The sequence below is a fragment of the Triticum aestivum genome, chromosome 2A (genome assembly GCF_018294505.1).
Source record: "Triticum aestivum cultivar Chinese Spring chromosome 2A, IWGSC CS RefSeq v2.1, whole genome shotgun sequence".
Taxonomy (NCBI): Eukaryota; Viridiplantae; Streptophyta; class Magnoliopsida; order Poales; family Poaceae; genus Triticum; species Triticum aestivum.
In genome coordinates, this window is record NC_057797.1 from 159,915,349 (window position 1) to 159,933,022 (window position 17,674).

Sequence of the window (17,674 nt, forward strand, 5' to 3'; positions counted from 1 at the left end):
TCACAGCCTTAGAGCGTGTTGGATACTCCGGCAGGTAGCCAAAATTGGCGAGGACCTCTTAAATCGGGAGGCCGCAGAAAGCCAGCCCGAGGACACCAGTACCGTTCTCACAGTCTTCGAGACTTTCGCATCAAACAATATGCGAAAAAGAACACTCCGCAGCCTCGCCGAAGTCTATCAAGTTGCAACAATAAATCCATGGAGCGACACTGCTATCACCTTCAACGCAAGTGATGAACCTAGATTCCGAACAGCCCGAGCACCAGCCGCATTGGTCCTCAGTCCCATAGTGGACGGCTTTCGCCTCACCAAGGTGCTCATGGATGGAGGCAGCGGACTGAACCTCATTTATGAGGAAACCCTTCAAAAAATGGAAATAGACTGGAACCGCGTCGAGCGAAGCAGCACAACCTTTAGAGGAATAATCCCCAGTCGGGAAGCGCGCTGCACAGGAAAAATCACACTAGATGTGGTGTTCGGCACGCCGGATAATTACAGGTCCGAAGAAGTCACGTTTCAGGTGGCCCCGTTTAAAAGCGGACATCACGCCTTACTAGGGCGGGAAGCATTCACAATCTTCCAAGCGATACCCCATTACGGGTACATGAAGCTTAAGATGCCCGGGCCGAATGGAATTATCACTCTAGCTAGTGATCCGGACATAGCACTCCGCGCCGAAAACAAGACGGCCGCATTAGCCCTCGAGGCACTATCCGAAGCCTTAGCGGCCGAGGAACTGACTACGCTGCGCTCCACGGTTAACAGGGATGATGTGATACTCGACAAAAGATCCAAATCCACATCCTTCAAGCCAGCCGACGAAATAGTCAAATTCCAGGTCCATCCAACGGACCCCAATAAAACAGCTTCCATCGGGGCACGACTGAACCCCGATGTAGACGCCGCACTGCGAGAGTTCCTACGAGAGAATTGGGACATTTTCGCCTGGCACCCTTCAGACATGCCAGGGATCCCACGCAGGCTGGCCGAACACAGCTTAAATATCCTAAAAGGATTCAAACCTGTCAAACAAGCCCTTCGGCGTTTTTCCGAACCTAAGAGACAGGCTATGGGAGAAGAGCTAGCCAAGCTATTGGAGGCCGGATTCATTAGAGACATAAAACATCCGGACTGGCTAGCAAACCTGGTGATGGTACCAAAGAAGGACAAATCCTGGCGCCTGTGTGTCGACTTTAAAGACCTTAACAAGGCTTGCCCAAAGGATCCCTTCCCCCTCCCCCGTATCGATCAAATTATCGATGCCACCGCAGGACACGATTCGTTGTGTTTCCTCGACGCATACTCCGGTTACCATCAAATCAAGATGGCAGAATCAGACCAAGCTGCAACAACATTCATCACACCATACGGCCCATTCTGCTTCAACACAATGCCCTTCGGGCTAAAAAACGCCGGCGCAACATATCAGCGCATGATCCAGACATGTCTGGCAAATCAGATCGGCAAAACAGTGGAGGCATATGTGGATGATGTGGTCATCAAATCAAGACATGTCGAATCTCTAGTAGACGACTTGAGGCTCACATTCGATAACCTCCGAAAATACGACATCAAGCTCAACCCGGAAAAATGCGTCTTCGGCGTTCCAGCCGGAAAGCTCTTGGGCTTCATTGTATCCGGTAGAGGAATTGAAGCAAATCCAGCCAAGATCCGAGCTTTGTCACAATTGGATATCCCAAAGGACCTCAAACAAATACAAAAATTAACCGGATGCGTGGCGGCTCTAAGCCGCTTCATCTCCCGCTTGGGAGAAAAGGCACTGCCCCTTTATCGCCTACTCCGGCGCACCGAACACTTCGAGTGGACGGATGCCGCCACGGCCGGACTCGATGAAATAAAAGCCATATTGGCAACAAACCCAGTCCTGGCCGCGCCAAACACCGGCGAACCAATGCTATTGTACATTGCAGCAACACATCAAGTTGTCAGCGCAGTGCTCGTTGTCGAGCGGGAAACGGACGGACACAAATTCCCCCTTCAAAGGCCGGTCTACTACGTGTCCACTGTCCTCACTCCATGCAAATCACGGTACCCGCATTATCAAAAAATTGCATACGCGGTATTCATGGCATCCCGAAAGCTACGACACTACTTTCAAGAGTGTTCCATAACGGTAGCCTCGGAAGTACCACTTAACGATATTATCAACAACCGCGATGCAACGGGCCGGATCGCAAAATGGGCCATCGAGCTCCTCCCGTTCGATATAACCTATAAGCCACGGCGAGCTATCAAATCGCAAGTTTTGGCCGACTTCGTCGCAGAATGGACGGAGGCCGAACTCCCTAAAGAGTACGGCACATACTCAAACTGGATCATGCATTTCGACGGCTCCAAAATGTTGGCCGGACTGGGGGCTGGCGTCGTTTTGACATCCCCCACAGGAGACATAGTCCAATATGTACTCCAAATTATGTACACGGACTCCAACAACACAGCCGAATACAAGGCCCTTCTACATGGTCTCCGGATGGCAGTATCCATGGGCATTCAACGCCTAGAGGTACGCGGGGACTTGAACCTCGCGATATCCCAAATAAATGGCGACTTCGACGCCAAGGACTCAAAAATGGCAGCTTACCGCAATGCCGTCCTAAAAATGTCAGCTCGGTTCGAAGGGCTGGAGTTTCACCATATAGCCCGAGAAAACAATCAAGCAGCGGACGTCCTGGCACGCATCAGAGCAAAACGCGATGCAGTCCCCCCCAACAACTTTTTGGAAAGATTGTTCAAACCATCTGTAGCATGGGAGGGGGAACCCGCAAATAACAGCCCGGACCCAGCCGCACCATTCGACGCCGAACAATCTGACACAATTGGAGGCTCTGCCAATGAAATTACACCTTCGACCCACGTAATAATGGCGGTCATCGCCCCGTGGACAGAACCATTCCTAGCCTACCTTACTAGGCAAGAACTCCCGGAGGACCAAAACGAGGTCCGCTGCATAGTGCGGCAATCTAAAGCCTACAGAGTGCATGAGGGAGAGCTTTATAAGAAAAGCACAACCGGAGTCCTTCAAAGGTGCATCTCCGAGGAGGAAGGGCGGAACCTTCTGGCTGAAATTCATGCCGGACTCGGTGGTCACCACGCCGCTGCTCGGTCCCTTGTTAGCAAGGCTTTCCGTACATGCTTTTATTGGCCGACGGCCCGGGCAGACGCTCAGGACTTAGTCCAAGGCCGACGCTCAGGACTTTGGTTGCCAACTTTTTGCCAACCAAAGCCATATGCCACCCACCGCACTCCAAACTATACCAATCACCTGGCCTTTTGCGGTCTGGGAGCTTGACATGGTCGGACCCCTTAAAGGCGGGACCGATAGAAAGAAATACTTACTGGTCATGGTGGATAAATTCACCAAATGGATAGAAGCCAAGCCTGTTAAAACGGCCGAATCCGGACCTGTGATAGACTTCATATCCGGGGTTGTACACCGTTATGGCGTCCCCCACAGCATCATAACCGATAACGGTACAAACTTTACCGCCGACGAGGTAAAACTCTGGTGCAAAAACATGGGCATCAAGCTCGATTATGCTTCCGTCTATCACCCACAAACCAACGGCCAGGTCGAACGTGCAAATGGTCTTATCATGAGCGGCATTAAACCCAGACTAGTGCGGTCCCTTAAGGAATCTAATACGCACTGGGTAGAGGAGCTCGACTCCGTACTCTGGGGGCTGCGGACCACGCCGAATCGCACCACCGGATACACACCATTCTTCATGGTGTACGGCGCAGAGGCAGTTCTGCCCTGCGACATAATTCATGACTCACCTCGAGTGCGCATGTACGAAGAAAGAGAAGCCGAGCTCGATCGGCAGGACAGTTTGGACGCTTTGGAGGAGGAGCGCGACGTGGCAAAAGCCCGTTCCGCATTCTATCAACAGCAGGCTCGAAGATATCAAAGCAGAGAAGTACGGGCCAAAAATTACAATGTCGGCGAACTAGTTCTACGCCTGCCGGACAAGAAAAAGGACAAACTCAAGCCCAAGTGGGAAGGTCCATTCATAATCGACCAAGTCCTGACTGGCGGGGCGTACCGCCTGCGAGATGCGTCGGATAACCGACTCGAGCCGAACCCATGGAACGCCACCCGTCTCCGAAGATTCTACGCCTAGCGCCGGACTCTGTGTTCGTCTCCTTCCTCTGTCCATTTTTTGCATTTTTCTGTCTTACATTTCTCTCCTTCCCCTCTTTTCTTTTATCGCCCTTAAAGGCTCATCTAAGTGATGCGCCACTCGCGCTCATTAAACCTGGGGGCTTCTTTAACAGAAGCTTATTTATATGGGCTTCATGCCCAACACATGCGTCAAACTTCCGCATGTACCTTTTTCTTCACCATTATATGCATCGATATGACTTAAGTTTTGGCCAAGCTGGGTTGCCTGGCTCCTGTGCTTACCCCTACGTTCCCGATTGTTCGGCTAGGTGGTAAAGGGAGCACCTCTGCGATTGTTACTGCCGGGTCAGCCGGATGTGTACCTCAGACTGGGTGAAGCCGAAAGCTAGCGTTCTTAAGGGAATATTCGGTCGGTGAGATAAAAGATGATCTTTTTACCCATTTTATGCGCCCCCAGATGCTTTTTCTGCGTCTTTTTACGCAGTCCGGACATGCACTTTAGGGCATGCCTCCCAGCGAAAGGAACCCCTAACGGAACTATTCTCTCTGGAAGATGTTTCTTACTAACCATGTAATATAACATAACTAGTTGGGCACTTGTCTGATAAAGCACTAATGACCCCTACGCCTGGTCTCCACGCATACCACGGTTCTTATATAACCGCTATGGTATTCGGACACACTCCAGACCGTCAGGTCTCGAGGTTGAAGCGAAAAGGTCGGCAACGACAAACGATCTACAATCCGGCTAGAAGGCATTACACATGTCAATTCAAAATTACATAGTCATTATGACTGATTGTATTCCTCTTCTATACCATCTAACAGGCTGTCTAATTTACAGTCCTGCTGGGAATACTTTGCGGCCAACTCTACTTGGCCGTATACTAAACTCACAGGGATCTCCTTCCCGTCAGGCCCCACGGGTCCGACCTCGGCCATGTGGTTCGGGTCAGACTTCGTAAAACGGGTCTTCACCATGGCCCAGGCTTCCCGAGCGCCTTGTCGGCAGGCCGATATCTTCCACAATCGGAAGCGCCGCCGAGCTCCCTTCAGCTTCTCCGCAAGCTCTCCAAGGCTCTCGGGCACGGAGTGGGCAGGCCATAAGGCTTGGGCAACACCTCGCATCGCTTGCCGAATTCGCTCATGCAGTTGCATGAGTTCGGGAAGAAGGTCACCCGTAGAACCGGGCATCTCCTCTGCAGGACGACCTGTGAGCATACCTACAGACATTACTCTGTTAATCGACTTCCTCGCCGAACTCTTTTTTCAAAGTTCGTTCAAGCACTTACTAAAAATGCCGCGTCGAAGCCGCTGATTCTCCTTCGTGGAGTCCGACAGCTGGCCACGAACATCTTTAAGTTCGACATCCAGCTTGGTGTTGGCATCCTGAAGATCATTCTTCTCTCGCCTCACCCTTGTCAACATACTCTCACCGGCCTTTAGCTGGCGTAAGAGTTGTTGCTTGTCCGGATCGAGTCCGGCGCCATCTGCAATTTAACTTGTCAGATTTGCACCCACACCGCACAATACTAATCTTTCAAAGTGTATTTTACCTGAGGGGGTCTCTCGGGGCTCCCCTGCTGCGGCTAGTGCGGCCTCTAGTTGGGCCTTGCACTTCTCCAGCTCCTGGGACAGTACAGTATTCTTCTCTGTAAGAACCTGCATATTCAATGATCCTTAAATCAGTTGCTCTAACTGTTTCAAGTCTCGGGGGCTACTGGCATATGTATATATTTAACCAAAATTTTCTTACCCGTATGTCTTTCACATACTGCTCCGTAGCTCTGGCTAAACCATTTTGAGCGGCACGGAGGTACGCATCTCCCGAATTAAAGGCATCTAAAGCCTCTTGGGAGAAACAACCGTCGCGTAGAGTTGTCCGGCGACGCCTGTGGTTCATGGCACTCTCCACTTCTGAATTTGTGGCGGACAGCCTGTCCGCATCCTCTGTCGGAGGAGCGTCCGGTGCGCGCCTTGTACTCGCCTCCGCTTCCTGGCCAGACGTTGGAGCCTGGCTGGTGGAGGCGCGATTGGCAACCTCTCCGGATGTAGTCCGGCGAGGTCTCTTCGTCCTGAAGATAGCACGAACGTTAATATGACCCTGACAGAATAACTCCAGGGAAGCAGAGGGTGCACTATACCTTTGCGCCGGCATTTCAGTCCGGACTTCATTCCTTTTTGCCCTACGGGGCTCTGCGGCCCCTCGTTGGCTAGCCGCCGCAGGTTCGGCCTCCTGCCGTGGAAATCTCCCCTGCAAAACGCGGTTGTCGTCAGAAACACCGAAATACATGAGAATGTAATCCCTCTCAAGCGAATGAGACTCCGGTTTGCGTCACCTGGGAGGCCGGGATTAACCCTGGGTAATCAGTCGTGATGGCTACCAAGGTATTGTCCTTGCTTAGCTGATAGAACACCCCGTCGATAAGCTCCACCGATATGTCCGGATCCTCTTCGGAGTCCGGATCAAGGGACCGTTCTGGGTCCTCGGGCTGTGGAGGGCGGCTGCTTATATTCTTTACCTCCTGTCGCAGTTCCTGCATTAAAGTCGTTAGACTACCTATCTAACCACGGGAGTATAAAACAAATGGGCAAGCGCAATTGTTCACTTATCCAACTTGGAGGATCGTACATGCTGAATCCGGCCTGCGGGTTGACGCGGAGGAATTCCTCCTTTTCTCCCTTGTACAAAGAGGATAAGATCTTTTCCAGAGCGGCAGCTGAGTCCGGCCCTTTACGACCGTAACGGGTGGCGTCATCCTCCCCGTTGAATTCCCACATTGGGTGGCCTCTGTATTGAAGCAGCTGCACCCCCCGCATAATGCATGCGGCCATGACTCCGATCATGGTTAGTCCGGAATGAGCCAACAGTCTTATCTGGCCCATCAGGTAAAGGACGTCTCTGTCGTTTTCTCTTTGAGAGCTCCGCGCACGCCAGCTCAAGCGCTTCTTCAATGGAGCACTGTTGAACTTAGGGAGACCGACCCGGATAGGGTCCGGTAGCGGGACGTCATCTATATAAAACCATTCTGAAGGCCAGTCCTCGGACACTTCCTTTGGGGTTCCGGATAGGTATCCGGTCCCGGCGATGCGCCATACTTAGGCTCCGCCCACTTGGTATATGGACCCCTTTTGAGAACGGGGCACCAGGCAGAATAACCTCTTCCACAGTGCGAAATGAGCCTCAACGCCTAAAAATAGCTTGCAAAGGGCGACGAAACCCGCAATATGCAACACGGAGGCAGGCGTGAGATTGTGCAGTTGGAGGCCGTAAAACTCCAGAAGCCCGCGGAGAAATGGGTGAATTGGAAATCCCAGTCCCCTTAATAGATAGGGGACGAGGCACACCCGCTCTCCCCTAGAAGGATTGGGGGTGCTCTCCGCTTGTTTTCCGCCATTATAGGTGGCGAGACCGGCTCGGACCGGGACCATGCATGCCTGGGGTAGGAATCCCTAGGCTTGAAGTGATGCTAACTTGCTATATGGGATGGTACAACTCTCCCAGTCCCCGGGTTTGGGACCGGAGGTGCGAGGGGAGGAGCTACGACGGCTGGTCATGTTGGAATAGACCTTTGCTGGAAGCGCTCTAATGATCACTCGCGGAAAGGAGGAGATGTGGTTTGGATCTAAATCCCCATCTCGTTAAATAGGCGGCTCATTTATGCGGCCAGGGGTGTAAATGTAAAAACGCCCTGGCTTTTCGCATCTGCTTTACACGTAGAAGACGACCATTATTGGGCATGGAAGTCGAGGAGCGCTACATTACAAGAATGGGACATTATTCCTATAGGTACACAAGATTTGGAGAAGAACCCGCCTTGCAATGTCGAACAATTTGCGTGCCGGACTCATCGTCATTGAATCCTGGTTCGGGGGCTACTGAGGGAGTCCTGGATTAGGGGGTGTTCGGGTAGCCGGACTATACCTTCAGCCGGACTCCTGGACTATGAAGATATAAGATTGAAGACTTCGTCCCGTGTCCAGAGGGGACTTTCCTTGGCGTGGAAGGCAAGCTTGGCGATGCGATATTCAAGATCTCCTACCATTGTAACCGACTCCATGTAACCCTAACCCTATCTGGTGTCTATATAAACCGGAGGGTTGTAGCCCGTAGGCAATCAACTCGATACACAATCATACCATAGGCTAGCTTCTAGGGTTTAGCCTCCTTGATCTCGTGGTAGATCTACTCTTGTACTACCCATATCTTCAATATTAATCAAGCAGGAGTAGGGTTTTTACCTCCATCGAGAGGGCCCGAACCTGGGTAAAACAAAATGTCCCCTGTCTCCTGTTACCATCCGACCTAGACGAACAGTTCGGGACCCCCTACCCGAGATCCGCCGGTTTTGACACCGACACCCGGTGATTCTCATGAAGATTCTGACAGAACCTCAAGTTCGCCATTCTTCATTCCTTTCATCTAAGGTGGATTCAATTCAAGCTTTTGGTGTTGATCATATCCTTGTCCTCGTTTCAGAAGTTTTATCATACCGGGGCACCTCATAATCTTCCACTCTTCGCTATTCTTTTGTTCCGGAGTGCTCAAGATATCTCGAAGATTTGTGTTTCCACTCTGCTTTCGTTCAAACTCTTTTGAGGATGTTATCTCATTCTAGCCATTTAATTCAACCGGTGCATTCCCTCTTTTAAATCGTTCTACGGTGTTTCTTTTGAGTGGGCCCTAACCCACAGGTCTTTTCCCAGGATCTTACCTGACTCTTCTAATTTTACCGAAGCTATTCTCAAATCTTTCAAAGTTTGACGTAAGAATGAATTATCATCAGTCAAATGCCTTCTCCTAGATCTTTCACAATTCTTTTGATAGTTGGCTCAACCTCTTCGCTTTTTGATTCTTTTGGAGTGTCTAAATAATTCATGGTGGTGTTTCTCATCGTAACTCTCAAATTTTGAAGACAGAAGAAGAGTTTTACCTCCATATCTTATCCGTTCTCTCAGAGATTCGTGATTCTAGCTTGTTGCCATCCGCTCATAATTATTTTCGATTGTGAGAATTCTTTTCACCCATCCGAAGCAATTCAAGAGTCTTCTCAGTTTGATTATCCGGATTCCATCAAATTAGGTTTATTCATTCTCAGCTTTCAGTTATCATTCTCTAAATCTTACCGATGCATCGATCAAATATCCTCTAATTAGTTCATGATCTATTCGTCCTCTTGTATCTAAATTCTCTCAAGTATCTTCGTTCATTTCATAATTCTTCACGGTGTTCCTTTATCTTTTCTTCGGCCATTTTAATTCTTACGGTGGTTCATTCAAGATTCTCTTCCTTCGTCTATCATATCAATTCATTCATTGTCAACCCTACCGGTGGTTCGTTGAAGACCTTCTCAAGTTTATGTCATATCTATCTTAAATCCTTTCTACGAGAATAAGTAATATGCCAAATCTGTTGCTTGTCGTTAATTAAATTTGTGAAGGATAAGCATAATGTAATTCCTATTCTTGTTTCATCCATATGTTAATCTTTTCTTCCGGAGTTTGTTCGCGATGATTAAATTCTTGGTTTCCAGTGCTCGTCTTTCTTTCCCGGAGTTCCAAGCTCTAATTATCACGGAGATCCATCTAAATCATTACACAGTTTCACCTTGTATTTCCAACTTCTCTTTATTTTTGTTATTCTTTTTGTTTACCGGAGTTCTTCATGAAGGTTCTACATGATGGTTCATCAAGGATGTTATTTCTTCTCAAAGTTTTCATCGAGATTCTTCTAAGGAGCTTAAGCATTCTTCATTTTGTAATCTGGAGTGCAATTCTTTCTACCTTATCATTGGAGGTGGTATTATGTCATTCTTGATAATTTGAGTTCATGTCTCATGATTCACATGTTATTAAGAATGAGGTATTTTAAATCTATCAACCAACTAGTTGGAGCTATCTTGTGTCATGTTTCACCTAAAGCCTTCCCTAAGATTTGTTGCTATCTATGGGGCTTATAAAGGACCCAAGTTCTTCTTTATCCTCCCTGTGAAATACTTTCTTGTCTCCTTGTTCATACCAATCCAATTCTTTTTCCCGTGAGTGGCAGGTTGTCACCTCATAATTTGAGATGTATTCCACAAGACCATATCAACCTTATTCTTTTCGTTGGTGGTTTTTCCAACAACTCCGTTCTAGCATTTGTTTTGAGCATGCTCTCGTTTTTTCCCTTCGTTCATTCCATTCTTATTTTTGTTCCGGAGGCATTGTGTTGCTGCTCTCTTCAAATCTTCTTCTTGTTCTTGTCAGGATCCTGTTCTTTTCATGACTATCTATTTAATCGGAGTGTTGTGCCATTTTGCTCAAGCTCTTTCATTTTATCAAGTATTTTTGCCTTCCGTTTCAACCGAGTGCTGTCCGAACTTGTTCTTCCTTGAAACTCTTCCCTACCAGAGTGCTTTTCAACTTCGTTCATCTTCGTTGCATTGTTTTCTCGAAATGGCTTAACCTTTTCATGGTTATTTGGTTTCACTCGTTTGTCAAAGGAGCAACTTAGTTTTACATCTCCTCTTTCTTTTCCGTTTTCCCTCCGGTGCCATTCTAGATCTCGGGACGAGATCCTCTCATAGTGGTGGAGTGTTGTGACGCCCCGACACCGATGTGCCAGGTGTCCTCCAGTTATTCGTTGTTGTGGCCTTGTCATTTGCTTGCGTGTTGCATCTTGCCATGTCATCATGTGCATTGCATCATCATGTTTTTCAAAACTTGCATTAGTCCGAGTCTCCCAGTTCTGTCCGTTGTGCGTTTTGTGCCCAGACACACTTGCACGCGCCCGCGGCATGTCCGAAATAGTATTTTATAAGTGGCCGGAGAATGTCCTCGGAATGGGGTGAAAGTTGGCATGCGGGGTTGTTATGTTGTTAGTAAGTCGCCCGCCAAGTTCGCATTCGGAGTTCGTTTGATGCCCCAACGGATAACTATAGCGGCAATATAGCCGGTCAAACGTCGGACATTTTCGTTCTCTGGAAATAGTTGTCGGGCTGCCTTCTCTTCTCTCCTCTCAACTCATCGCACTCTGCCCAGCCCACCTGCAGTCCATCTAGTTCCCCTCTGTCCGGAGCCGCATGATCGCGATCCGAGGGTCTGAGAATGGCCTCAAAACCTCTAACCCTAGCGCCCTTACCTTATAAATACCCCCACATGCCATTTTTGGCGTCCTCCAACCCCCCCCCCCACCTTGTTTTCAGCGCACCAATCAATAGCCGCCGCCGCCCTCATCGCATTCCGCATTGGCCGAACCCATCTCCGCCACTTGGCGCCGCCGCCAGCACCCCCGCAGCCAACCACGCCGCACCACCTCACCTCTCAACCGCCTTCCAGCCAACCCCAGCGCACCACACGTTCCCCCTGCGCCCCACTTCATCGCAGCCCGCGGAGCCCGCTGCTGGCCCGCGCCGGGCCAAATCTGGGCCAGTACGAACTCGTCCCCGAACCTGCGCGCTGCCGCCTTCGTTTCAGATCGGGAGAGCCCCGATCTCCTCTCCCTCACGCCCCGCCGTTCGCCGCCGGCGACCAAGACCGCCGAGCACGCCGGCCTCGTCGACGACCCCAGGTCCTCCCTCATCGACCCCGTCCTTCTCCTCCTTTGTTTTTTTTTGCCACCTCTCTCAGACCTCGCTCTCTCCCTCGCGCAGGAGAGATCCCCGTCGCCGGAGTCGCCCATTCCACCGCCGTCAAGGTCGTTGCCGGCCTCCTCGCCCTGAACTATCGCCGGATCTGGAAACCCCGCCCACGGATCCATCCATCCTCGTCGGCCCTGGCCTCCCCTGCTCGCCTACGCCGCTGCCTCGTCGTGGACCCCCGCCAGCGTCCCTGCCATGACCTCTCTCCAGCGAGCTCCTCGAACCGTTGACCTCAAGCGCCCGCTCCAGCGCCATCGTGGGCCAGTGCCTCCCAAGGCCCAGCGCCCTCCTCTGCCTCGACTTCGCGTGGGCCACCAAATTCGCGAGGCCCATGTCTGGTTTTCCTCTCAACCGCCTTGGTCCAAAGACCATGGGTGAGTTTCCCCGCAGCCCCCTCTGTAGGCCCAGTGTGTGTAGATTCAGCCCATAGTCATTTTTTTCTGTCTTCGAATTTGTCTTTTTTCCAGTAAAAAATAGATTTGTAGTAAACCCCTCCAACTTCATGCATATAATAACTTTCAAACCGTGCATCAGATTAAAATAATTTATATATGAAAGTTGCTTAGAATCTTGTCTAGTTTCATAATATGCAACTTTCACCCATGTTTAAAATGCTTAAAATGATGTTTATTTAAATTTGCTTAAATAACATGTTAAAATGAATTCTTTCGTAACTAAATAACCGTAGCTCCGAATTAAATAATCTTTATATGTAAATGGGGTAGAAAAATTCCTATATTTACTTGGTGCACTCATCTTGCATGTTTAACAACTCTAAAATAATGTTTAGGGCAGAACAGTACCAAATCTATAATATGCTCATGAGGAGTTTCCGGAATTGTTGTTGTTGTTTCCGGACTCATTTAAACTTGCTTAATATGTAGTTTTCTTTTGCTTCACCCTCTTGCCATGTTTAACAACATTTAATATTGATGGGTACATAAACGAGATTGAACTAAATAACTTGTTGTGGTGTTTCATCTATATGCAACTCGTTGCATATTGAGCTCCACTTAATTTGTAGGGTTGTTTGTGCACTTTGCCATGCCATGCTTATTTAAACCGGACATGCATCATACTTGATTGTGCATCATGACATGCTTATGTGGTGGTTGGTCACTATGTTGTTTGCTCCTTTCCGGTGTTGCTTCTTCGGGTTGGTTCCAATAACGTCGCGTTTGTGAGGACCCGTTCGACTACGTCCGTTTGTCTTCTTCTTGGACTCGTTCTTCTTCCTTGCGGGATTTCAGGCAAGATGACCATACCCTCGAAATCACTTCTATCTTTGCTTGTTAGATGCTCGCTCTTTTGCTATGCCTATGCTATGATACCTACCACTTCATTATCATGCCTCCCATATTGTTGAGCCAAGCCTCTAACCCACCTTGTTCTAGCAAACCGTTGTTTGGCTATGTTACCGCTTTGCTCAGCCCCTCTTATAGCGTTGTTAGTTGCATGTGAAGATTGGAGCTTGTTCCATGTTTGGAACATGGATATTTGTTGGGATATCACAATATCTCTTATTTAATTAATGCATCTATATACTTGGTAAAGGGTGGAAGGCTGGGCCTTATGCCTGGTGTTTTGTTCCACTCTTGCCGCCCTAGTTTCCGTCATATCGGTGTTATGTTCCAGGATTTTGCGTTCCTTAAGTGGTTGGGTTATAACGGGAACCCCTTGACAGTTCGCCTTGAATAAAACTCCTCCAGCAAGGCCCAACCTTGGTTTTACCATTCGCCACCTAGCCTTTTTCCCTTGGGAGTCGCACATCCCGAGGGTCATCTTTATTTTAACCCCCCCGGGCTAGTGCTTGTCTAAGTGTTGGTCCGGATTAGAGTCCTTTGCAGCGCCACCTCCGGGAAACTTGAGGGCTGGTTTTAGTTGTACGGAGCGCTCATCCGGTGTTGCCCTGAGAACGAGATATGTGCAGCTCCTATCAGGATGTCGGCGCATCGGGCCGTCTTGCTGGGCTTGTTTTACCTGTCAAAATGTCTTGTAACCGGGATTCCGAGCCTAATCGGGTCTTCCCGCTAGAAGGAATATCCTTCGTTGACCGTGAGAGCTTGTGATGGGCTAAGTTGGGACACCCCTGCAGGGATTTGAACTTTCGAAAGCCATGCCCGCGGTTATGGGCAGATGGGAATTTGTTAATGTCCGATTGTAGAAAACCTGAAGTTGACCTTAATTAAAATGCATCAACCGCGTGTGTAACCGTGATGGTCTCTTTCCGGCGGAGTCTGGGAAGTGAACACGGTGTTGGAGTTATGTTTGACGTAGGTTGTTCTAGGATCACTTCTTGATCATAGTTTCTTGACCGTGCTTTTGCCTTCTCTTCTCGCTCTCTTTTGCGAATATGTTAGCCACCAAATATGCTAGTCGCTTGCTGCAGCTCCACCTCATACCTTTTACCCTTCCTATAAGCTTAAATAGTCTTGATCGCGAGGGTGTGAGATTGCTGAGTCCCCGTGACTCACAGAAACTTCCAAAACCAGCTTGCAGGTGCCGATGAGACTGTGCAGATGATGCAACCAAGCTCAAGGAGGAGCTCGATGAAGATCTTGTCTTTTGTGTTGTTTCGTTCTACTTGATCAGTAGTGGAGCCAAGGCGGGACGATCAGGGATCTGTGTAGCATTTGGGGTAGTCTTCTTTTATTTTGGTTCCATAGTCGGACCTTGTGTGTATTTGGATGATGTAATGCTTTATTCATGTATTTGTGTGAAGTGGCAATTGTAAGCCAACTATGTATCTCTTGCCCTTATGTATTACATGGGTTGTGTGAAGATTACCTCACTTGCGACATTGCTTTCAATGTGGCTATGCCTCTAAGTCGTTCTTCGACATGTGGGAGATATACCCGCATCGAGGGCATTACAAGTTGGTATCAGAGCCTTCCCCGAGCTTAGGAGCCCCCTGCTTGATCGAATCGTTGGCGTTATTGAGTCTAGAAAAATGTTTTGATTCATTTAGGAATTATATATATCGGAGAGTTAGGAATTCTTTTTACTCCTTAGTCCCTTCGTTGCTCTGGTGAGGCATCCTGACGTAGAGTTTTGACTCTTCTCTTCTCAAATTTCACTAAAAAAATTAGGATCACGCGGGTATCTTGGAATCGTTCCGATGGTTTTGTGATGAGAACATTGTTCTTGGTACCTCCTGTCATTTAGGGGTTGTGGCAGTGTCCCGGGGAGTTGAGCTCCGAGGTGTTGTCGTCACAATTTTATCGTTGCAGTTCTGGAATACCTGAGATAGTTTCGCCGACATCAAAAATCTCTTTTATGCAGTTGTTGGTGAAATAACCTCGACGCCACCCAGTACTGGGCAGGAGTTCGGGAGTATTGCCATAACTCGTATAACGGATGCTTTTCGAAGGTTGAGGTAGATGATTTCCGAAGGTTTCTTGGTTATGTGTTGAAGGATGGATACAGCTGGATGTAGGATTTGCTAGATTTGGGTGAGATATTATGCTTCCCCTGTATCCCCAACACCTGATTGCATAACTCGGAAAATTTCGGGAGTTTATAAGTGGGAATTAAGTAGCTCCTAGGATATCTTTCCGACAGATGTATGATATGAAATTGGGGTTCGACGTCTAGTGGTCCGCCTATCCACGGTTGGTTTTACAGTGGTCTCGTTGTGTCTTAAAGAGTCCTTGGCTATGCCGACTCGGGGACGCTTCGTATGTCATGTGCACTGCCTTGTACATGATGGTGTTGTACGATCGAGCCCGTGTAGGCCCCACCATGAAAACTTCGGACGAAATCTCTATCTTATGTTTGTTCCGGCTTATTCTGCAAGCCAATCCTTTGTTTTGTTTTGAGTTGTGGTATTCGAGTTGCTTCTAAGTCAAGTGTTGATTCCATACCTTTTCGAACCGGTGTTCTCAAACTCCAATGTGAATACTAATCCTTCTCGATAATCGAGCTTGTTATGCCAATCTTGTTCTACCGGTGTGTCTCTCTTCAAGTGGATCCAATCACTTCAACATTCGCAAGATCAAGTATCAGTTTTCTTCTGAACGGTGTTTGTTTCATCCGTCTCCAAGTTGACTTTGTTTTTCCCGCCCACCCACCTCTTTTTCTTCAAGGACTCAGATTTCTTAATCAAGTATCATTCGATTCATGTGAAGTCTCTCCATTCTTTTCCTTCATGTTCTTACCCAGTGATTCTCATGAAGATTCTGACAGAACCTCAAGTTCACCATTCTTCATTCCTTTCATCTACGGTGGATTCAATTCAAGCTATTGGTGTTGATCATATCCTTGTCCTCGTTTCAGAAGTTTTATCATACCGGGGCACCTCATAATCTTCCACTCTTCGCTATTCTTTTGTTCCGGAGTGCTCAAGATATCTCAAAGATTCGTGTTTCCACTCTGCTTTCGTTCAAACTCTTTCGAGGATGTTATCTCATTCTAGCCATTTAATTCAACCGGCGCATTCCCTCTTTTAAATCGTTCTATGGTGTTTCTTTTGAGTGGGCCTTAACCCACAGGTCTTTTCCCAGGATCTTACCTGACTCTTCTAATTTTACCGGAGCTATTCTCAAATCTTTCAAAGTTTGACGTAAGAATGAATTATCATCAGTCAAATGCCTTCTCTTAGATCTTTCACAATTCTTTTGATAGTTGGCTCAACCTCTTCGCTTTTTGATTCTTCCGGAGTGTCTAAATAATTCATGGTGGTGTTTCTCATCGTAACTCTCAGATTTTGAAGACAGAAGAAGAGTTTTACCTCCATATCTTATCTGTTCTCTCAGAGATTTGTGATTCTAGCTTGTTGCCATCCGCTCAAAATTATTTTTGATTGTGAGAATTCTTTTCACCCATCCAAAGCAATTCAAGAGTCTTCTCAGTTTGATTATCCGGATTCCATCAAATTCAGGTTTATTCATTCTCAGCTTTCAGTTATCATTCTCTAAATCTTACCGGTGCATCGATCAAATATCCTCTAATCAGTTCATGATCAATTCGTCCTCTTGTATCTAAATTCTCTCAAGTATCTTCGTTCATTTCATAATTCTTCACGGTGTTCCTTTATCTTTTCTTCGGCCATTTTAATTCTTACGGTGGTTCATTCAAGATTCTCTTCCTTCGTCTATCATATCAATTCATTCGTTATCAACCCTACCGGTGGTTTGTTGAAGACCTTCTCAAGTTTATGGCATATCTATCTTAAATCCTTTCTACGAGAATAAGTAATATGCCAAATCTGTTGCTTGTCATCAATTAAATTTGTGAAGGATAAGCATAATGTAATTCTTATTCTTGTTTCATTCATATGTTAATCTTTTCTTCCGGAGTTTGTTCGCGATGATTAAATTCTTGATTTCAAGTGCTCGTCTTTCTTTCCCGGAGTTCCAAGCTCTAATTATCACGGAGATCCATCTAAATCTTTACAAGGTTTCACCTTGTGTTTCCAACTTCTCTTTATTTTTGTTATTCTTTTTGTTTACCGGAGTTCTTCATGAAGGTTCTACATGATGGTTCATCAAGGATGTTATTTCTTCTCGAAGTTTTCATCGAGATTCTTCTAAGGAGCTCAAGCATTCTTCATTTTGTAATCCGGAGTGCAATTCTTTCTACCTTATCATTGGAGGTGGTATTATGTCATTCTTGATAATTTGAGTTCATGTTTCATGATTCACATGTTATTAAGAATGAGGTATTTTAAATCCATCAACCAACTAGTTGGAGCTATCTTGTGTCATCTTTCACCTAAAGCCTTCCCTAAGATTTGTTGCTATCTATGGGGCTTATAAAGGACCCAAGTTCTTCTTTATCCTCCCTGTGAAATACTTTCTTGTCTCCTTGTTCATACCAATCCAATTCTTTCTCCCGTGAGTGGCAGGTTGTCACCTCATAATTTGAGATGTATTCCATAAGACCATATCAACCTTATTCTTTTCGTTGG